This window comes from Arachis hypogaea, chromosome 1 (genome assembly GCF_003086295.3).
Source record: "Arachis hypogaea cultivar Tifrunner chromosome 1, arahy.Tifrunner.gnm2.J5K5, whole genome shotgun sequence".
Taxonomy (NCBI): Eukaryota; Viridiplantae; Streptophyta; class Magnoliopsida; order Fabales; family Fabaceae; genus Arachis; species Arachis hypogaea.
Genome location: NC_092036.1, coordinates 27,092,666 through 27,115,997, shown reverse-complemented (window position 1 = coordinate 27,115,997; position 23,332 = coordinate 27,092,666). Strand labels below are relative to the sequence as shown.

At 34.7% G+C, this 23,332-nt stretch overlaps 1 non-coding gene across 1 annotated transcript; it reads right to left on the bottom strand.

Moving 5' to 3' along the window:
* Positions 1–12,741: 12,741 nt before the first annotated feature.
* On the bottom strand, positions 12,742–12,848 carry LOC112716673 (small nucleolar RNA R71). The gene has a single exon (XR_003160435.1). It is a non-coding gene; the product is annotated as a small nucleolar RNA R71 (small nucleolar RNA).
* Between the last annotated feature and the right edge of the window lie 10,484 nt (positions 12,849–23,332).

Genomic DNA, 23,332 nt, shown 5'->3' with positions numbered 1-23,332 from the left:
AGTGAGGTCAAAGAGATTTGGTGGGGCCCAAAATAATTAACTTCAGTTCAGTCTCCCCCTGTATCATGGCCCATTCAACACATCCTGAAATTTGTCTCCTGCTTTCCTACGAGACAAAACCAAACAGAATTAGAATTTCACAGATTTTCAACAGAACTTAAATCAAACATTCCCAAACTTTTTCTTAAAGAACAGAATCTGTCTTCACAGAGGGGTTTTGTAAAAATGTCAGCAAGTTGATCTTCAGATTTAACAAATTGAATATCAATAGTACCCTTTTGCACATGTTCTCTAATAAAATGATATTTGATTTCAATGTGCTTTGTTCTTGAGTGTAAAACAGGATTTTTTGAAATATTTATTGCACTCATGTTATCACAAAATAGGGGTATACTATTGATCTTTAATTTGTAATCTTCCAACTACGTTTTTAACCATATTAATTGTGAACAACAAGCAGATGCGGATATATATTCAGCTTCAGCTGTGGATAGAGCAACTGTGGCTTGTTTTTTGCTTGACCACATGTTGAGTGAGCTTCCAAGGAAGCAACACATGCCGGAGGTGCTCCTTCTATCCACTCTATCTCCCGCATAATCTGCATCACAAAACCCTACTGCACAAAAATCATCAGATTTTGGATACCACAAGCCATAATCACATGTTCCTTTAATATATCTAATGATGCATTTAATAACCGATAGATGGGATTCTTTTGGGTGAGATTGAAATATTGAACATACACCCACACTTTGAATAATATCCGGTCTAGAGGAGGAAAGATACATTAATGAACCAATCATTCCCCTATACCATGTTTCATCCACATCTTTGCCATCATCATCTTTTTCAAGTTTATTGTTTGGATGCATTGGTGTTCCCATTGGTTTGGAATTTTCTAAGCCAAATTTCTTTATCAATTCTTTTGCATACTTGCCTTGGTGAATAAAGGTACCACTAGGAGTTTGTTTAATTTGGAGGCCAAGAAAGAAAGTTAGCTCTCCCATTAAACTCATTTCAAACTCACTAGTCATGAGTTTTCCAAACTCTTCACACAAGAACTCATTGGCCGATCCAAACACAATATCATCCACATAAACTTGAACAAGAAGGATGTCATCATTAGATACTTTAATGAACAAAGTAGTATCGGTGGATCCCCTTTGAAAATGATTTTCTAATAGGAAGGCACTAAGCCTTTCATACCAAGCTCTTGGAGCTTGCCTAAGGCCATAAAGAGCCTTTGAAAGTTTGAAAACATGATTTGAAAAATCTTTATGTTCAAAACCGGGGGGTTGGACCACATACACTTCTCTATCAATAAAGCCATTAAGGAAAGCACATTTAACATCCATTTGAAACATTTTGAAACCCTTATGGGCAGCATAGGCAAGAAGCAACCTAATTGCTTCCATTCTAGCTACCGGAGCAAAAGACTCATCAAAATCTATACCCTCTTCTTAATCGTAACATTGGGCCACTAATCTAGCCTTGTTACGAACAACTTGTCCATCCTCACCAAGTTTATTTTTGAATACCCACTTAGTACCCGTTACCTTCTTACCATCCGGATGAGGTACTAATGTCCAAACCTCATTCTTGTCAAATTGAGCAAGCTCCTCTTGCATGGCCTTGACCCATGATGGATCTTCAAGAGCTTGTTTGACATTGTTGGGCTCCATTTGTGACAAGAGAGCAAGTTGCTAGGTTCGGTTTGCCTTTTGGTGGAGGATCTTGTTGTTACACCTTGAGAGGGATCACCAATGATGAAGTCATGAGGATAACCCTCATAGACTTCCATTCTCTAGGCTTTCAGACAGGTGTAGAGCTTTGATGAACTTCTGGTGGTCTCACTGTTTCAGTTGCTCGTGCTTGCTCAGGAGACAAAATGGAAATGTCTCCTCCAATCTGATGAGACAAAACTGGGCTGACAGATTCTTCATTTTGCACAGATTTGGGAATTTCTTTACTTGTTCCATCTTCTTCACAATCTGAATCATTATCCTTTACAGTACTGGGAATTAAGTTAGAATCACAGAAGGTAACATGTATGGATTCTACTATGGTCCTATATTCTTTGAGATAAACTCTATAGGCCTTGCTTGTGGTGGAATATCCAACAAACATTCCTTCCTAGGATTTTGGATCAAATTTTCCAAGGTTTTTCTTATTGTTAAGTACAAAGCATTTGCATCCAAAAACATGAAAGTACTTAAGATTTGGAGGGGTTCCTTTCCATAGCTCATAAGGGGTTTTCTTTAACCCTTTTCTAATGATTGTTCTATTCAAAATATAACATGCTGTGTTCACAGCTTCAGCCCATAAAAATTTAGGAATCTCATTCTCACAGAGCATAGCCCTAGTCATTTCTTGAAGGCTTCGATTCCTTCTTTCAACCACCCCATTTTGTTGGGGGGTTCTAGGGCATGAAAAATTATGAGAAATCCCTAAGTCATCACAGAATTTTTCAAAGTCTTGATTTTCAAATTCTTTCCATGATCACTTCTCAAATGGGCAATTTTCAAATCCTTTTCATTTTGAATTTTCTTGCAAAGGGTGGAGAAGGCATAAAATGCATCATTCTTATGAGCAAGAAAAAGTACCCAACCAAATCTAGAGTAATCATCTACTACGACAAGACCATAGTGTTTACCTCCTAAACTTTGAGTTCTAGTAGGACCAAAAAGATCAATATGTAACATCTCCAATGGCCTTTTGGTTGAGATTCCATCTTTTGATTTAAAAGAGGATTTTACTTGTTTGCCCAATTGGCAAGCATCACAAGTAAGATCCTTATCAAACTTGATGTTTGGAATTCCTCTAACCAAATTCTTTTTGACTAGTTTAGAAATTTGGTACATGCTAGCATGACCCAACTTTCTATGCCAAAGCCATTTTTCAGATTCAAAAGAGGTAAAGCATGTTACATTTTGTTCCTTTAAATCCTCAAGAGTTAATCCATACACATTGTTGCATCTTTTGGCTTCAAATAAAATATCCCCAGTTTTCTCACAAACAACCAAACAAACAAACTTCTTAAAAATAACTTCAAAACCTAAATCACACAATTGGCTAACACTAAGTAAATTATGTTTCAAATCATTTACAAGGAGAACATCATTTATACAAGAGGAGAAACTTTTACCAACTTTTTCAACAGCCACTATCTTTCCTTTACCATCATCTTCAAAAGTGACAAGTCCTCCATCATATTCATCAAGCTTTATGAAGAAGGTTGTCTTTCCGGTCATGTGCCTAGAGCATCCGCTGTCCATATACCACATATTTTTCTTCCTTTTGGATGCTAGGCATACATACAAAATAAGCTCAAGTGACCTTAGGTATCCAAATCTTCTTAGATCCTTTCACGTTAAACCATCTCCTATGTCCCAAATCATTGTAATCAAAAATAACTTGTAAACTTTATCACCAATCATTCTTTCACCAAAAAAAACATTGGATAGGAAAATGACCTTTTCGGTTGCATAGCCTACAAAACCTTGGAATTGCCTTTTTGTCAAAATAGGTGGGATCTTGAAACCTTGTGTCCTTAGAAGATGAAGCTCTATTTTCAAAAGAAGGTTTCTCATCCGATTTCAAAAACCCCAAACCAGCTTTATCAAAAAGTGGTTTTTGACTAGCCAGCATTTGATTTAAATTTTCAAAACTTTGAGTGAACTTGGCTAAGTCATTTTCAAGGCTTCTAACCCTTTTTAGCAACTCTTCATTATCCTTAAAACAGTTTACATATGCAACTACCGAATGATCACTTTCACAACTTCTAAGTTGAGCTTTCAACTGCTTATTTTCTTCCACAAGATCACAAGCAGTTTCGGCCTCCCTTAGCTTTTATTTGAGAAAACTATTTTCAGCTTTAAGAATGGTAACTTGTTGTTCAGGATCTTGGTTATCAAGAAGAAAACATCTTATTTTTTCAAAAAGATGATCTATCATAAGATGAAGGTCTTCAATGTCAGGGTTATGAAAGATTACCTGATCTATGTGACCTGCCATGAGACATGGTTGTGACTTGGTTTCGGTCTCTTCATCATCATTATCTGAGTCATTTTCTAAATCTTCCCATGATGCCATCAGACCCTTCTTCTTTCCTCTTTTTGTTTTCTCCTCCTTCTTCAACTTGGGACAATCAGATTTGAAATGTCCCATTTTCTTGCAATTGTAACAAGTTACTTTGCTAAGGTCTTTCTTCATTTTTCTTTAGCTGTCGCCTTTGCCTTTGAACTTCACCATTTTCTTGAATTTTTTGGCAAACAACACAAATTCATTTTCAGATGAGTTATCACTGGATTCATCATCCAGAGGGTTAGTTACAGAAGAAAATGCAATTCCTTTCTTTTTTGGCTCTTTTTTCAAATAAGTGTTTTCAAAAGCAAGAAGGTTTCCTCTCAAATCATCACAAGTCATGGAATCAAGACTGCTGCTCTCAGAAATAATTAAAGTTTTTGCTTCCCACTCTTTTGTGAGACATCTCAACACTCTTCTCACTAGCACAGAATCAGGATATGTTATTCCCAGAGCATCTAAGCCAACAATGATGTTGTTGAATATTTCAAACATTTCATCAATGGACTCTCCTTCATTGCAAACATTTCATACTCTCTGTTCAACATATCTGTCCGAGTCTTCTTTACAATGGTGGTTCCTTCATGAGTGATTTGTAGTTTGTCCCAGATTTCTTTTGCTGTTGTGCAACGTGATACCCGTCGGTATTCCTCGAAGCTGATAGCGCAGTTGAGTAGATTAACAGCTTTGGCATTTAACTCCACCTTCTTTCTATCTTCCTCGGCCCAGCTTGCTTCTAGTGTAAGGGTGACTACTCCTTCAGCACTTGTGCCAGTTGGAAATTGAGGGCCTTCTAGGATGATCTTCCATAATCTGTAGTCTACTGCTTGCACAAAGATCTTCATTCTCTCCTTCCAATAGGTATAGTTTTTCCCATTGAAAAGAGGCGGTCTGTTAAATTACTCTGCTTCCTTCTTCAAATTACTTGCTTCTACCATCTTCTTCTCTGACAGTGAGGTGACCGTATGCAAAGAGAGAGAAAAGAGAGTAGAAAGAAGAAAAGCAATGGAAATAATGTGTGATAAAGATTATAATCAATTAAAATCAAATTCCCATGCTTTTGCCTTGTAACGTGCCCAACTCAATAAATGCCATCAAATCAAATTTTTTCTTTCCATATTCCAAGGAATTCATTAAATCCATTTAATTCAAAATTTGAATTCCAACCATGGAATGAGTTGGTGCCCGTGGGAAGCATTCATCTTTTGCTTTCTCTTTATTTTCAATTTTGGACCTAACCCTTGTTGGTCTTGCAAGGATTTTAATTGGGCTTGCTTCTTAAATTTTTAGCCCAATTATCATTTTAATAAATCAACCACTTATATTAATATTTTGCACAAAGGCTGATTATTTTTGTCAATCAAATTGGACTTCATGCATTCTTTTGTGCCCATTGATGAAATCTGCATATAACAAAATTATTAATTAATAAGTGTTGATTAAAAATTAAATTAATAATTTTATAATTAATTGTTTTAATAATGTTTGATCATCATCAAATTAATTTGGAGTTTTCCAAACTCATCAAGAAATGATCAGATCTCTTATATATATATATATATATATATATATATATATATATATATATATATATATATATATATATAGCATCCTCTAGACCGGATATTATTCAAAGTGTTGGAGTTTGTTCTAGATTCCAATCACAACCTAAAGAATCACATCTTTCAGTTGTAAAAGAATTATTAATTACATTAATGCCATGGTTAATTTTGGTTTTTGGTATCCTAAGTCTGATGTGTTTTGTGTAGCAGGATATTGTGATGCAAATTTTGCCAGTGACCGAGTTAATAGCAGAAGCACGTTTGGGATCTGTTGCTTCCTTGGACAATCCTTAAACGTGTGGTCAAGTAAGAAATAGACTACAGTTGCATTATCCACTATTGAGGCTAAATATATAGCCGCTTCTTCGTGTTATTCACAGTTGTTACAGCTTAAAACACAACTTGCATATTATAAATTACAAGTCAATAGTATCCCTTTACTTTGTAACAATATGAGTGCAATAAGCATCTCTAAAAATTCAATTTTGCACTCTAGAACAAAGCACATTGAAGTGAGATTTCACTCCATTAGAGAACATATTCAAAAGGGTATAATTGATATATAATTTGTAAAATCTGAGGACCAACTTGCTGATATTTTCACTAAATCTCTGTCCGAAGACAGATTTTATAAGTTGAAAAAGCATTGGGTATTGTTGAGTCTGGATTCTTGAATTAAATTGATGATAATGCTATTTGTTTGCTTTTATCTCTCAGGTTAACAGGAGATGAAACTGGACAGATGATGACTCCCTTTAGGTTCCCTGAATATTAGACTGGGTGTTAGTAAAATAATTAATTTGGGTCAAAATGAATCTTTGTTGGTCCTTTGTGTTTCTTTAAAACCATCATTGAGCCCAAAAGGAAGAAGTTCTATTTCTATGATTTGGGCTTCATTGTTTACTTTGTTCATAAATTCAAAAATTATTAGTTTGAGGTTTTCTCATCTAGTAAAATCAAATTCTGATTTTCAAATTTTATTATTGACTTGTCTTTTCAAACTGCTTGTTTACATATCATTTCAAAATTAGTTTCTTTGAAAACACCTTTTATTTTATTTAAATAACTATTTGTGTTTTCAAAAAATTTCAAAGCATTAATAGCAGTTACTTCTTGAAAACTTCTCATATTCTCCAACCTCCACCAATCCTGTAACCGCATTCATTAGGTTTCTTAAACATGAGAAAGAAAGTTGCTACACGAAGAGGCACTAGTTAATATCGTACTCCACGAACCCTCCTCCAAAAAGCAAAATCCACACTCATATTCACATACACTCCCATTCTTCTTCACATTCTTCTCTAATTTCTGAACCTATGGCACAAATCAAGAACACCTCTCGTTGTCCATCTTCGGTGCCAACTGAAGCTAGAACTTCTAGCACAAAAAGAAAGAAACCTATAGGTGAAGAAGAACCTCCAATGTCTCCACCTCTTCGCTTCTCATCCCATCCTCAAGGACGTTCTACACCATCTATTCATCCTTCAAAAGGTAACCAAAGACCTTTTCTTAACTTTGTAATAAAACCTGCAAATCCTGACCCTGTAAGTTTTATATCACATTTCAGTAACCTTCCTCACTTTCACTATAATCCACTTCAATTTTTTACAAGCATGAACTATGAATTCCATAGAGCCATTATTTCTAAAAGACCTTTATGTTTAACTTTTGTGGCTGATTTAAATGCTTTGGATGAAAAGGGGATTAACTTTGTTGAAAACTTTATTACTTGGATTGGAAAAAATTCTTTAAAATAAAAAAACCTGTTTAACCTGATTTAGTCAAAGAGTTTTATGCCAATTTGTACAACCTTAAATATTATGATGTTGGTGTCAATGCCTAAATCTCTGAAAAATGGGACAATAATATGGGCATTTCACATAAGGATGTGTTAACCAATATATGTGAAAATATTTTCCTTATGGATGGTGTTATCCCTAACCATCGAGTCTTAGGTCCTGTCAAAGAACAAATATACCGTATTACTACACACATTCTCATACTTCAAAGTGATTCTTATCAGCAAGTGACTTTATGTGACACCTTAGTTCTCTTTGTCATCATCAACAAAATTAAACTTTCTATTGCATATTTGATGATGCGTCATATGCATGATTGTATCAAAAGTGACAAAAATGTTTCTTTACTATATGGCGTGTTTTTAACTTGCATCTTTGAGTTTTTAGTGTTGATTAAAACAACGAGACCCAAGAGAACAAAATTTCATCTCTTAAAGGCAGTGGTGCAGTTAAGTAATCAAAATAAAAAGAAACTAAAGCTGCCAAGGACACTGTTATAAAAGAAGAAGAGGATGAAAGCATTCCTTACAGAAGTCTCAAAGCCGAGTTGAAGTGCTTTTAAAGTACATAGATTCCTTAGAAGATGATTAAGTGATGTCTGAACAAGAAGAAGATCTTCTGGGAACAAAGGATGGGGAATCTGATGTCTAGATCCTGTTTAATGTTGCTGCTTTCTAAGAACCTATTTTTTTGATATTAAAAATCCTGGTCTTTAAACATTTTTGAATACTGTTTACTTTATTTAGATGACTGTAATAATTGTAGACACTTAACTTTGAACTAATTGAACTACTTCATTTCCTAACAAACTTTTGTGTAGGTATTACTCACCCTCTTTGATAACAAAAGGGGGAGTAACTGAAAGAAAATGAATTGTTAGGTTTTTAATTGCTATGTTGAGTGTTTGATGGATGTTATTGTTATTTTTATGATGCAAATTGATGATTGTGAATAGTTTATTTTTGGATAATACAATTTATTATCACTAATTGCTTGAGGCTGTTGTTCTATTCTAAAAGTATTATTTGTAGCCCTAATTAATAATATTTTGATCACTATGTTAGGTATTATTTATGAAGTAAGGTCGAAAGATGATTTTGTTTGATAATTTTGTAAATATTAACTAGTGATCAGATAGGTTCTCTTAAGCATAAAATAATTTGAAATAGTTTTTGGATGTTTGGCATTATTTCTATGTAAATTTTGTTGATCACGGGTTGAAAAATGCAAATATTCAAGGAGAGTCAAGTGAATAAAAGAAAGGGGGAGTTCACATTAAAAAAGTGTATCATCAAAGGGATGTCCATTAAAACTCTTCTCATTTTTTTTCACAATTTATTTTATAATATTTGTCATCAATGGAGAGATTTTTTAGTTTGAAGAACTATTATATATTAATTAATGATGACTAAATATTATTATTGGAGTTAAGAGCCCAATTGTTTGTGTGATTAGTTTGCTTAATGTGCAGAAAATAGTAACAAGCAAAATAGGCCAACAACAAGCAAAAAGACCAAAATTGGTTCAGGCCCAAAAGTGTTTATCATTATTGGCCCAATAGGAGAATTGTTGATCTCGAAACACAAAGAAAAAGGAAAAAATCAAAATTGGACCAAACACAAGCATAAGGTCCAACTAAGTGATCCAAGTCCATTCACTTACTCACTTGGTTGCTAACTAAGAAACAAAATTCTATTTCCATCTGAACTAAACACAAACCACCAAATCAAATTCTCTCTTCTCTCTCTTTTCTCTCACCCACGTGAAGAAGTTCAGAAGGAAAGCAAGAAAAAAGAAAAGTCTAATTAAGGCTCAAATTAAGAAGAAAAAGAGGGTTACTAAAATCAAGTCAATTAGCTAGGACTTCAAGCAAAGATCACACCCTAAGACTACATCAGAAAACATTTTCCTTATTTGTGCTTCATTGAAGATTGTTAAAGAAATCCTCCTTTTACATGCACCGAAGGGAAAATTTGATTCAAATGGAGGTCATGGAGCTTTGAAACAAATCAATGGTCAAGAAAGAAACTTGGAGCCAAAGCACAAACGAATGATTCATATCTTTAAAGAAATTTGAAAAAGGATAAAAGAGAAGATGGTAGGTATAGATGCATGTATGGTTTAATAACTGCTGCTACTCTATCTCTCTTCTGCACCACTGCTATTGCTAATTTTTGGGCAGAAAAAGACAAATGTGCTGAAGCCAAGTTTCATGCTATGGAAGCTTTAATCCTCTATTAAAGTGGTAAAAGGCTAAAGGTTGATTAAAGGAGTGAGAGAACAAAGTTTGGGTTTTCGTAGCTTATAAAGCTAGACCTTCTTCTCCTTCATCGGTCTCTGTTGAATATTCTGTTTTCTCAATTTTATCTTTCTTTGTTTTAATGAAAAAAGGAATTAATGTGAGGAGTTAAGAAAAAGCCAATGAGAGAAAAGGCAATAAAAGTTATACTTGGAGAAAATCCAAATATTTATTTCATAAATCCTTTGTATGTTTTTCTGTTTTGTTTTCATGATCGTGAGGGAATTTCCTTACTTAATTAGGTGAGAACTTTGTGGTTGAAAATCTATGGAGTGAACCTAGTCAAATCTTGTTTGGGTAGAAGTTGGATTTGTCCCATTAGGTTGCATCCAAGAAAAATTGGTGTTTGGAATCTTTGAAAGATAGTGAAAATTCCACCACAGTATGGGAAAGACTGGATGTAGATCACATTGTATATGGTGGCTAAACCAGGATATATGGTTGTGTCACTCTTTTATCTCTGTTCTAATTTTGGTTTATTCTCTATGAGACCAAATAAAATTGTCTCCTGCTTATTCTATCCAATAAGACGTTACAACAACTCTGCTCCCATACAAATCTGTTTTGGCTCCTCTATCAACAAGAGCCAAAAAACGTGTCTCCTACATTTTCAACAAAAGCAAATGATGCGTCCACATCTTTAGTGTTTTCCCTTCTTAATTTCAACTGATTTAGTAAGAATTTCTGTTAAATAATCAATGAAATTGATGTTAGAATAAATATTACTTTGATTGATTACAGAAAGATTCAAAAGGAAAACACAAAGAAATAGAATAGAAAGTGGAAATAGAAAGCTTCTTGGAACAGAAGGATCATGTGAATAGAAATCTCCCTGGAACATAAAGCTCCTCGATAGAAAAAGGAAGCCTTGGCATTGTACGTGAACAATATGGCATACTACGTGAAGGAAGAAAAAAGGAATTGCGCATACGCACACATGTGTGCGCATGCACAAATAACAATCATTAACCATTTCACGTACTACGTATACAATTTCACGTACTACGCAGAAGATGTGCGTACGTAGAATATTGTAAATTTTGGCGAGTGTGCATAGGCACACATGTGTACATACGGGCAAATTGGATTTCACGTAGTACGTGGAATTTCCCACGTACAACGCTAGGGCAAGCAACAAGCCAAACTTAAGGAAAATTAGCTCACGTACCATGTAGTCTACTTCATGCTGTATGTGACCCATAAAAGACGCTCCAGGACCAAGTTTTCATACCACGTATAACGTGGAATAGGCCACGTACTACGTGGGCCTTGCTGCTTCTTCTAGTATCTCAAACCAAGACCTTCAGTCCTTCAATTTCTCAACCCTTTGAAAGATCAATCATCTGCTCATTAATGATGACAGTTATTAAAGATCACACACAATCAAGGAAGAGATCCTCTCGGTAGAAAATAATTAGGAAAATATTTGATTCTATTTCGATTTTGAATTTGATTCAGAAGTTTGATGTTTGATTTTCTATCTTTAAGGGTTAGTATATAAGGAAAGAAGGTTCTGACCTTTTCCCTTCTTCAGCACTTTTGAGTTTTACTTTCTTAAGGATTTCAGGAACAAGCATAAGTTTCTAATTCTCTTCGGTTAAGGTTAGGAGCTTCGTTAGTTTTATGGATTAATGCAATAACTTTTCTATTTCTAATTGATGCAATTGATTCCTCTTTAAGAAACGGTTTTCGTTCTTCACCTCAAAGGGTTTGAATATGTTGGAAAAAAATTCTTCTCTGACTTAAATTCTCTTAATCTCTTGGAAAATCGATTAATTGAATCAAACTTGAAAACTGATTCTCATAATTCTTATGTTTTGAAACTAGATTGATAAGTAACTTTAAATCAACTAGGTTAAACTCTTATGAATTATTAAGTGACTAAAGGATTAGCGTTTGATTATGTTAAAGAGAAATTGAATTACCAAGGGATTGGGATTTAATTACTAATAATTTGCCATAAAAAAATCGTTGCAAGATTAGAATAGAAAGTTAAAAGTGTTCATTCAGACGACTAACATCTCTGAAACCTTAACTTTCTTAATCATATACCTTTTTTACACTTACTGCTTGCTTTTGTTTTTGCTACGTTTAATTTCTGTTTATACTTAAAGTCCTACAAAACCCTAATTTGCTAGTTTGACTAGATTAATCGATTGATTTTGCTTGCTTAATCCGTTAATCATCGTGGGACGAACCTCACTCACCTGAGGTTATTACTTGATTTGGCCCGATGCACTTGCTGGTGTTTTGTGGATTGTAAAATTCGCATCAAGTTTTTGGCACCATTGCTGGGGATTTATTGTCGTTAACAAACTATTGACCAATTGATTACCTAGATTAGACCATTTTATTTTTTGTTGTTTACTGTTTTTGTTTTATTCCCTCGCTGGGAATTTTCTTCACGTCATGAAGGGAATTCCAATTTGATTTTCTTATTGCTTTTGTCTATGTAGAATAACAGAGACAAAGAACCACTTCAATATGATCCTGAAATTGAAAGAACTCTTAGGCGAAAGAGAAAATAAGCTAGAAATTAAAGAGTTGAAGAGGAGATTGAAGAAGTGGTTGGGAAGAGTTCTCTGGGCCACACATGGCAGAGAATAATAATATTAATGCTCATCTACCTAGGAGGACTCTCAGCTCTTAAATAAACCCCAACCCAGATAGTTGAGGGAGTAGTATCATCACACCTACTGTTTGAGCCAATAATTTTGAATTAAAGCCATAGCTTGTCACATTGGTTCAACAAAACTGCCAATTCAGTGGAACCCCGCAAGAGAACCCTAATTTTTTTATTTCTAACTTTCTGTAAATTTATGATACTGTGAAGACAAATAGTGTCTCGGCTGAGGTATATGGTTTGCTGCTGTTCCCTTTTGCTGTAAGGGATTGGGCTAAGTAGTGGCTAGAGAATCAGTGCAAGGAGAGCATAGCCACGTGGGATAACTTGGTCACTAATTTCCTAAACAAATTCTTCCCACCCTAGAGGTTAACTAAGCTCAGAACCAATGTTCAAACATTCAGACAGCAAGAAGGAGAATCACTATATGAAGCTTGGGAGAGGTTTAAGGATATGCTCAGAAAATTCCCTTATAATATGTTTGCTGACTAGGTCCACCTTCAGATATTTTATGATGGGATCACTCCCACCTCACGGATGGCACTGGACCTTCATCTAGAGGATCTTTATATATGAAAAAAAACTACTAAGGAAGCACAAGAATTGATTGAAATGGTGGCCAATAATTAATATCTTTACTCTTCTGAAATATCATTAAGGAAAGGAGTCATGGAATTAGATGTCTTAGACACTATTTTGGCTCAGAATAAAGTCATGTCCCAATAGATCAATACAACATCTCAACAAATCAATAAAATTACACAACACCTAGGAGTAGATTCTATTAACTTATCCCACATTTATTCAATGAAATAGCATGGTTTTGTGAATTTCTCCTAATTTGCAATTAAGATTAAAAACATATTTTTAGACCCTTAAATTGCTAAATTTAATTCACTTTACTTCCACTCGATGCCTTGATGGATTTGTTTAGTGATTTCAGGCTTAGGAAGCAAAGACTGGATCAAAGAAGTGAAGAAAAAACATGTAAACTGGAGAATTTATGAAGAAATAAAGTTTTGGAAATCTGTCGATTGTGCATATGCGTGACCATCCGCGTACACGTGACCTGAAATTTTGCCATGTGGCATGTATGCTGACAAGAAGCACCTAACTCACTTAAAGAAAATGTGCCTAGCGATTTCTGGACCTCTTCAAGCCTTAATCCAACTCATTTCTGAAGTATTTAAGGCCAAATTCAAGAAAGAACAAGGGGAGAGCAATTAGGTTTAGTTTAGTATCATGTTTTAGGTTATATTCTAGAGAGAGAAGCTCTCTCTTCTCTCTAGAATTTAGGATTTTTAGTTTAATTTCCTCTTAGATATAGTTTAAATACTTGTTTTGATTTAGTTTTCTTTACGTTTGCTTCTTCCATTGCTTTAATTTTCTTAGTTCTTCTTGTTAATTTCTCACTTGTGCCACTTTTTAGTTTATGAACACTCTTGTTAATTTTGATTCCTTGAATGAAATTTGATGTTTCTATGTTTATTGTTGTTTAATTGAGTTGTTATTTTTGGTTTCATGCACTTGGTAGTTATAGATTTTGTTATCCCCTCAATTTATGATATTTTTCCTTTTATACACTCCAAGTGTTTGATAAAATGCTTGGCTTAGTCTTAAAGTAGATTTTTGCATTCTTAGCTTGGAAAGGGAAAATAGGTACTCTTGAGTTATTAATATCCAACTTATGTTGGTGATCTAGAGTTGTTAGTTAATCTTGTTTCCATTGATGCTACTTATGGATTGGGATTAACTAGGCCTATTTGAATTTCTCTCAATATGGGGATAACGTAATAGGCTTAGCTCTTGGTAATTGTTGTGTTATAATTAATGACTAGGATAGAAGACATTTATTCTCAATCCTTGCCATGAATGCCTCTTTAGTGTTTGCTTTCTTTAGTTGTTTGCTTTACTTTCTTGTCATTTAAATTCTTGCAGGGGAATTTCAATGTGTGCTTGTTATTGGTTATTGTTCATATGTGAATATTGTGAATAGCTTGCTCTTTGTTTGTTTAATTATTTGAGTTAGTAGTTAGGATTTTGTTCTCTTTATTTCTAATAGTTTTTGTTTTTGTTCTCTCTTTAACTATGAATTCGTATCATTTTGGCTATGAGTTTGGTTCAAACTATGTTGTAAGAAATGAAAGTTCCAATGAGGGTTTGCATCAAGGATTCATAAATCAAAGGCGGGAGGAGCCTCAATCATATAGACAATCTTCTTGGCAACAACCTCCTTCGATTTCTTACGGTTACAATACGACTCCTAATGCATACCAACCCAATGGATGTGGTGGATCTCCTTGTGGTTGTCATCCATAACCACCATATGTATATGAACCTCCTCCTTAACAAAGCCCTCGTCAACCTTACTCACAAGCCCTATACCACAATCACCTCCATATGATCCTAACCCATACCCACCATACCAACAACCATATGAACTATACCTAGAGCCACTACCATTTCAACATTAATACTCCCAAGAACCACCAATACCATATAAACCACCTCAATATATTCACTAATATGAACCATATTCCAATTATAAAACTTTTCTCCCAAACAATGAGCCCTCTTTTTTATCACACCCATCATTAAACGAAGTTTTCCAACCACTAATGCAAGAACAACAAGAACTTCTAGCTTATTGCCAAAAGCAAGAAGAAGAGCAAAAGATGAAAAGGGAATTCGTGGCTAGCTTAACCGAAGTAGTGAATCATTTGGTATCATTATGATCATGTATTCAAGACACTCCCATTGTTGAATGTGGAGGATTAACTGAGAAGCATAATGAGAAAGAGAACTTGGAGCTTCAAGGAGAAGAAAAGGAGTTGAAGCAAGAATTGTAACAAGAGGAGGAAGTTGAGATCATTAGTATTGTGAAAGTGGTTGGAGAATTGAGAGAAATTGATCAAAAAATAGATTCCATCATTAGTGATTTTTTTTTCACACTGATAAATCTCCTCGATGATCTTGCTGAGCCTTCTCCTGTTGAATTTGAAAAGGGTGTTGACATAGATTGTATGCAACCTCCAAGATATGACTTTAGTGATGGGGAAGAGCTAGAAGAAGTTGGTGAGAAAGCATTTGAATTTGAGAAAGCTTGGCAAGAGGTGGAGATTGAAGAATCTTATCAAGTGGTGGAAACACCTCAAAGAGGATGGTCGGGAGTGAAAGTTGCATTGTCAAGGCCATTGGATACATCTCCTCCTAAGTTACCATCAACCATTATATCATTCGAGTGGGTAAAATTTGTATCCCTCATCTTTCTTATTTTGCTTGAATATGGTTTGCTTGAGACGGATGGTCAACTTAAAGCTCTATGTGGGTTCAAGAGAAAAATAGAGATGGTTAGTGGTTAGAAGCACCATTCTAGGTTCATCATGGTTAAATCATCAAAGTTTAAATTCAATGGTTGGAGGGTTGCTAAATTGAATGGGTTTAGGAGGATGTTTGGGTGCTTGTATGATAATTTTGAAGTGAGCATACCACCTGTAGGGAATTGCCATGATCAACTTGAAGACTGATGTGAAAATAAGGTATAGGATCCCGGATTACAAGATGAGGATCAATTTTGGGAGCTCTTAACTTGTGTGGAACTTCATCATAGTTTGGTGCCCTTGGATGAAAATTCTAGCAATCAATGGAAGTCCAAGCATTGGTGAAAGTTCACGGATGAATTCAAGCATAAGCCTCCTTGATTAGAGCTCTCTAAAATGTCCAACTTAAGGATAATAAACAAAAGTGCTAGGTGGGAGACACTCCACCATGGTAAATTCTTTCCACTTTCTCTGTTGTATATAGTTGTTGAATAAACTGAGTTTTCATTATTAGGTACTTTCCTTCTCTATATCATTCTTGTATATATTGCTCTTAGATGTTAGTTGCTTGGGTAAATTTTTTTTAAGGTTGCATATCTGAATAGTCAATAATCTTGTCTTGAATTGCCTTTTTGTTTTGCATTGCATTTTTAAAGATTTTGTTAATTTTGGAGTTTGTCTTGTCTTAAAAAAAACTCAAGCGTATGCACGACACCCCAATAATGGTCATGCGTGAATCGTGCGTGTATTGTGTCGCCACATGGCCTGGACAGAGAGTTGTGCCATGATCATGTGGGAACTGTATGTTAAGAAAAATTTCATGTCGCGCGTACTCCTATTTTCCCATGTCACACGTATGCATGACCTCCGCGTACACGAGACTGCACCCTGTCTCCCATACTTTTCTTTTCTTCTCTTCTCTCTATTTTCTTTCTTTTTTTCTCTTCTCCCCTTTTCTTTCCCTCTTTCACCCACCATACACCACCATCATTCACCATCCACCATCATCTCCTTTTGTTAGCTAGTTAGTTAATTAGTTTAATTTTCTATTTTAGTAGATTAGGTTGTTAGTATAGGTTATATTTTGATAATAAATGTTAGATTATTAATTTGATTTGCTATTTCTTATTGTTGAATTACTCATTGTTGGATTTCTTTATGGAGGTTATACTTTGTTGCTTGGTGTTGAATTCTTCATTCTTGATATTGGTAGATACCAAGTACTTATGACATTGCCTTCAAGAATGTTTTGGATTTCTAAATTGCATGTTGTAGCTAGCCACCATGTAATTTGAATTCACTATCTATTATATGGCAATTGTATGTAGTTGATGCATTTTTTGTTAGGTGATGCTTGTTTATGATTGATTTTTATTTACGTCACCTAGTTTATTTATTGAAATTATAGAATTGTGAAATTGGATTGTAAGCTAACCTAGTGACATTTTTTTAAAGCTTTTTAAACTTTATGGACCATGCTTGCTATGTGATTGATCTCATCTTATGTCCCTCTCTCCCTAAGTTGCATAGCAACTATATTTCCCACTTCATGTCAATTAGGTGATGCAAACAAACTTCAAAGTGTGACATCGATTGATGTCTGAGTTCTATATTTCATTTGGTTCATTGAATTCTCTTGCACATCAACCAATATCCATTCATTACTCATTTCACAATTGTTTAATTCTTGGTTGAATGCGTTTTTGGTTCTTTATTACTTGTTTGTTTGTCTTAACCTACAAGTTTTCTTTAGAGTATATAAAGCACGCTAGAATGAGTGAAGTGCATACTTCTTTTGTGTAATTATAACATAGCTTTCAACGCTAGTGTGTGTTCTAAACTGCGCGCAACATAGAATTCACACACATGTTTTCATCAATGTCACACACTAATTCACTCACTTCGTTTTAGTGATTCTTACCTCATTCTAACAATCTATGCTTCCTTGATTTTGTATTTACTTGTCTTACTATCCTGTTTTCTATCCTTCAAGATAAAAAAGCAAAAAGGGAAGCAAAAGAAAGAACATGCAGCAGCCGGTTGATCCACCAGCTGAAGGTAGCAATCCACGTAGTCGCTGTACCACTCTTGCTCATCTTTGAATGCACCAAGGACGGTGCAAACTTTTAAGTGTGGAGAGGTCGTCCGACCGATCGGCCAATCTTGGGTGAAAAATTCTAATTCCAACACTTTCATATTTCAAATTTTGTTTTGTTAGCACCATGTCTTTTAGAATTTTTAGTTACATTTTCTTGGTTTGCATATATATAATAAGCTTAGTCAAAATAATAAAATTTTCGAAGGAATTTATCTATAGGGCATTCTAATTTATTTGTGTTAAATAACTTTTCATCGAAACTTGCTTGAACTATATTGTGAAACATGGTTTTTGAGCTAAGAACACACAATCATGTGAGTTTTGAGCCTTAATGTGTGGTTACACCATAACCACTATTTTCATTCTTGTGTATATTATTCTCTTTCTATGATTGAAATCTTTGATTTGTTTGATTCTTTATGTCCATTATTTTGGGTATGAATATATTTATATGATTAAGGCCTTGATCTCATTTAAGCTCACTTGCCCAAATAGCCTTACCTTTTTATCTATCTTTGTTAACCAATTTTGAGCTTATTTTCAGCTTATTTTAATCCCCTAAGTGAAAAACAATAAATGTTCTTAATTTGGATTTTCAATTAGCTTAGACTAGTGAGAGTGTGTATCATTTAAGTGTGAAAAAATTTGGGAACTTTGGTTAATGAAAATATGGTTTATGTTTCTTTTGAAAATATTGGAAATTTGGGTACATACTCATGTATGAATTATGTGAACCATATGTATTCACCTTTTGTATATATTATGTTATTGTTAAAAAAATTATATATATAAAAAGAAAAAAATAAAAAGAAAATTGGGTTTGGTGTTGTATTAGAATTGTATTAGAATTGTATAAGTTGTTATATGTGTTTGGTGAGAGCTTGGGTTAATCAAAGATGCCAATTTTAAACTCACTTAGCCATATATATCCTTACCTTAACCCTAGCTCCATTACAACCTTGTGGAAAGTCCTCATGATAATTGTATCTATGCATTGAATAATTGTTAATTATTAGATGAAAAATAAATCTTAGAAAGTATGATTAGAGGAGAATTGAGTTAATCAATCCTAAACACTTGAGCGGCTAGAGCGTATACACATCCAGCGAGGGATTCGATTGCTCGATTCTATGTTTTCACATGTGATTATCTCTTATCTTGCAAGTTTGTAAATTCTTTTCTAAGAACTCTAATCAATTGTTGGATTTGATTTGATTGTGATTGCTTTATCCCTTATGTTCAAATATGTATTCTTGGAATTAATTTATTTTGACCAAGTAGTTGCATGTATTTGGATAAATTGCATACTAGGTAGTTTACTTTGAATAAATATTAATACCCCTTTCTTATCTTTCTTGAGTTTAGCATGAGGACATGCTATTGTTTAAGTATGGGGAGGTTGATAAACCCCAACTTTAGGGTTTATCTTGTGTTAAAATGAGTAGATTCTATTAACTTATCTCACATTTATTCAATGAAATTGTATGGTTTGTGGATTTCTCCTAATTTGCACTTAAGATTAAAAACATTTTTTAGGCCATTAATTTGCTAAATTTAATTCACTTTAATTCCACTCGATGCCTTGATGGATTTGTTTAGTGATTTCAAGCTTAGAAGGCAAATCAAAGAAGTGAAGAAAAAGCATGTAAAGTGGAGAATTCATGAAGAATTAAAGTTTTGAAAATTTGCCACATACGCGTATGCGTGACCTGAAATTTTTCCATGTTGCGTGTACGCGTGACCTTGTGCATACGCATGACACGAAGCAAGTGACTCACTTAAAGAAAAGGTGACTGGCGATTTTTGGACCTCTTCAAGCCCAAATCCAACTCATTTCTGAAGTATCTGAGGCCAAATTCAAGAAGGAATAAGGGGAGAGCAATTAGCTTTGGTTTATTATCATGTTTTAGGTTATATTCTAAAGAGAGAAGCTCTCTCTTCTTTCTAGAATTTAGAATTTTTAGTTTAATTTTCTCTTAGATATAGGTTTAAATACTTGTTTTGATTTAGTTTCCTTTACTTTTCCTTGTTCCATTACTTTAATTTTCTTAGTTCTTCTTTAATTTCTTACTTGTGCCACTTTTTAGTTTATGAACACTCTTGTTAATTTTGAATCCTTTAATGTAATTTGATGTTTCTATGTTTATTGTTGTTTAATTGAGTTGTTATTATTGGTTTCTTGCATTTGGTAATTATAGATTTTATTATCCTTGCAATTTATGATATTTTTCCTTTTATGCACACCAAATGTTTGATAAAATGCTTGGCTTAGTCTTAAGGTAGATTTTTGCTTTCTTGGCTTAGAAAGGGAAAATAGGTACTCTTGAATTATTAATATCCAACTTATGTTGGTGATATAGAGTTGTTAGTTAATCTTGTTTCCATTGATGCTACTTATGGATTGGGATTAACTAGGCCTATTTGACTTTCTCTCAATATGGGAATAACGTAACAGGCTTAACTCTTGGTAATTGTTGTGTTATAATTAATGACTAGGATAGAAGACCTTGATTCTCAATCCTTGCCATGAATGCCTCTATAGTGTTTGCTATCTTTAGTTGTTTGCTTTATTTTCTTGTCATTTGAATTCTTGCCTTTTTTATCATCAACCCCCTTGATATCATAACCAATAATTGAGCATCCGATTGCAATTTCTAGGAAGAATAAACCGAGAGTAATACTCTCAGTTATTTTTTTGGGTTCAACTTGTGACAACCAAAACTAAACTTTGATTTGAGAATCCATTGGTTGTCTAGACTATGCTTACAACGAAGAGATTCTTTTTATTGAGGAAATCTAGACCGACATAAAATTCCCTCCATCAAGCTTGCCCTAAAAAAATTATCTTAGAGCACACTATCATTCATGGAAGAAACTAGAAGCTTCAAGGAGGAAACAAGAACCAATTTCAAGAATTATAGTGCTTCAATTAGAAATTTGGAGGTGCAAGTAGGCCGAATTGCTTAATAATTGGCGAAAGCCACAAATGTTTTCTCCAGTGACACAATTCCAAACCCAAGGAAGGAGTGCAAGGATATTTACTTGAGAAGTGGAAAGGTGGTAGGAGAAGAAGAGAAGGAAGAAACTAAGAAGGAGGAGTTCACTGTCAGGGCAAAAAAGGAAGCTCCAGAAGATACTAATCTTGAAGTGGATCACGTACAACCCACTTCATGCAACCAATTCAAGCTATAGAAGTTCCACCAAAAGAGAGAATCCCAGTGCCTGATTACAAGCCAAGAATTCCATACCCTCAAAGGCTCAATGGGAAAAACAAGGAGAGGCAATACTCCAAATTCTTGGAGATATTTAAGACTTTTCACATCAACATTCCATTCATAGAAGCTCTTGAAAAAATGCCCTTGTATGCCAAATTTATAAAGGATTTGCTGTCCAAAAGGAAATCCTTGAAGGGAGGCCAAACAATGGTGATGACCAAGAAATATAGTGCAATTATTCAAAGGAACTTGCAAACATAGAAGAAAGATCCAGGAAGTTTTCAAATTCCTTGCACTATTGATAATACTACATTTGATAGAGTTTTAAGTGATTTAGGGACAAGTATTAATCTAATGCCTTTATCTATGATGAAGAGATTACAAATTCAAGAATTGAAGCCCACCAAAAAATCTCTACAACTTGCAAACAAGTCAATGAAGCTTGCACATAGAGTGGTTAAAAATGTCCTAATCAAAGTGGGAAAATTTTTCCGCCCAGTGGATTTTGTCATTCTTGACATGGAGGAAGATGAACATACCTCCATCATTCTAGGGAGACCTTTTCTAGCCACTGGAAGATCCCTTATTGATGTTGAGGGTGCATGATAATCATGAAGTCTTTCATGTTTTCAAGACTATGCATCATTCATTTGATCAAGAGGATTGCAAAAAAGTTGAAGCCAAGGACCTGACTTTGAAGGAAGAACCTAATGAATTACTTTTACATGTCCTTTTTTCTTGCTTGAGTAGAAAGGAAGAGACAGAAAAAGTACAACAAGCTGACCATTCAGTTGAAGCTTCAAAGACATTGCAACCAAAGCCTCCCTTCGCAATCAATAAACCTCCTGACATCAATCCTAAGTTTGGTGTTATGTGTGCATCAAACAAGGAGGAGGCTCCAAAGAAGAAAGTGCCTAGAGGGTGGAGGAACAAGAAAATTTCTACTGAAGACTTTTCACCCGAAGACAAAGTAGTGTTATCTCGCCGCCCGCTGTTGCCATGCACAGTGAGTAGATTTCTTTCCTTTGAGCATTTTGAAATAACATATGATGACACAGGAAGAAAATTCAATGTGAGAGAGAAAGAGATGAAGCACTATCAACCTCAACCTTAGCAAGGAACAACCGTCAAGCTAGTGACGTTAAAGAAGCGCTTGTTGGGAGGCAAACGCAACGTTTAGTATCTTTTTTTTCATTCGTATTTTTTATTTTTCTTTTACTTAATTCTTAATTATTATCTGTTTTACATTATGCATGAACACTCACAAGAAATTTGGTGCAGAAGATTTAACTATGACACGTGATTTTACATAAAGTTGGGTGTGGTAAAAGCCCTCATGTTGTGTGTGAAAGCACTGCGTACTAAGCCAAAGAGAAGTTGTCCGTACGCATGCATTCATGCGTACACAAGTTTGGGATTTTGGGGGTAGTGTGCGCTGTGCGTACGCATAGGAAGCCTTTCACATATAAAGTGGAGACCCTCACGTACAACGTGATAAGGAAGCATGCTCCCAAGACCTTATTTTTGGTAAAGTGTGCATACGCACAGAAAGTTTTCACATACAACTTGAGAGTTCCCACGTACAATGAAGGGGCAAAAACTACTCCCAGGGGCCTTACTTTTAGTAGTATGTGTATGAACAAAAGGCTTTTCACGTACAATGTGAGCGTTCTCATGTATAACGTGATGAACCCCAACATGGCCCACATAATCATTTTAACTCACGTATAACGTGAGATGTACCAAGTAGTACGTTAGGGCATAACATTACATGGTTATTTCATTCATTTAGCCCTAACACATCACACTCCATTTGAGCTACTATCCAATCTTCATACCTACATGCATGTTTATGCTTAAGATCATTACTCTCACACCACATCCAAACCTAAGTTTGGTGTGCTGGTACTCATGCATATAAGATAAAGAGCCACAACTCACTCTCCTCATAATGTACCTCATGCATAAGTCCTTCATTCTATTTTATGTTATCTTATTTTCTTTTCTTGTGTTTAATAATTATTTTCCACAATAACTATCACTTGAATTTGTTTATATATGCAGTACTTGTGGTTACTCAAGGATTCAGAGAATCTCTGCAAGCTCCATCATCAAGACTATTGCTCCTATCAGGGTTGTATGTGTGTTTGGTGCACGAAATCGCAGTCACACTTTTGCAATTCCGCACAACTAACCAGCAAGTGCACTGGGTCGTCCAAGTATTACCTTACGTGAGTAAGGGTCGATCCCACGGAGATTGTCGGCTTGAAGCAAGCTATGGTTATCTTGTAACTCTTAGTCAGGATACTTGTTTTGCAGTAATGGAGAACAGG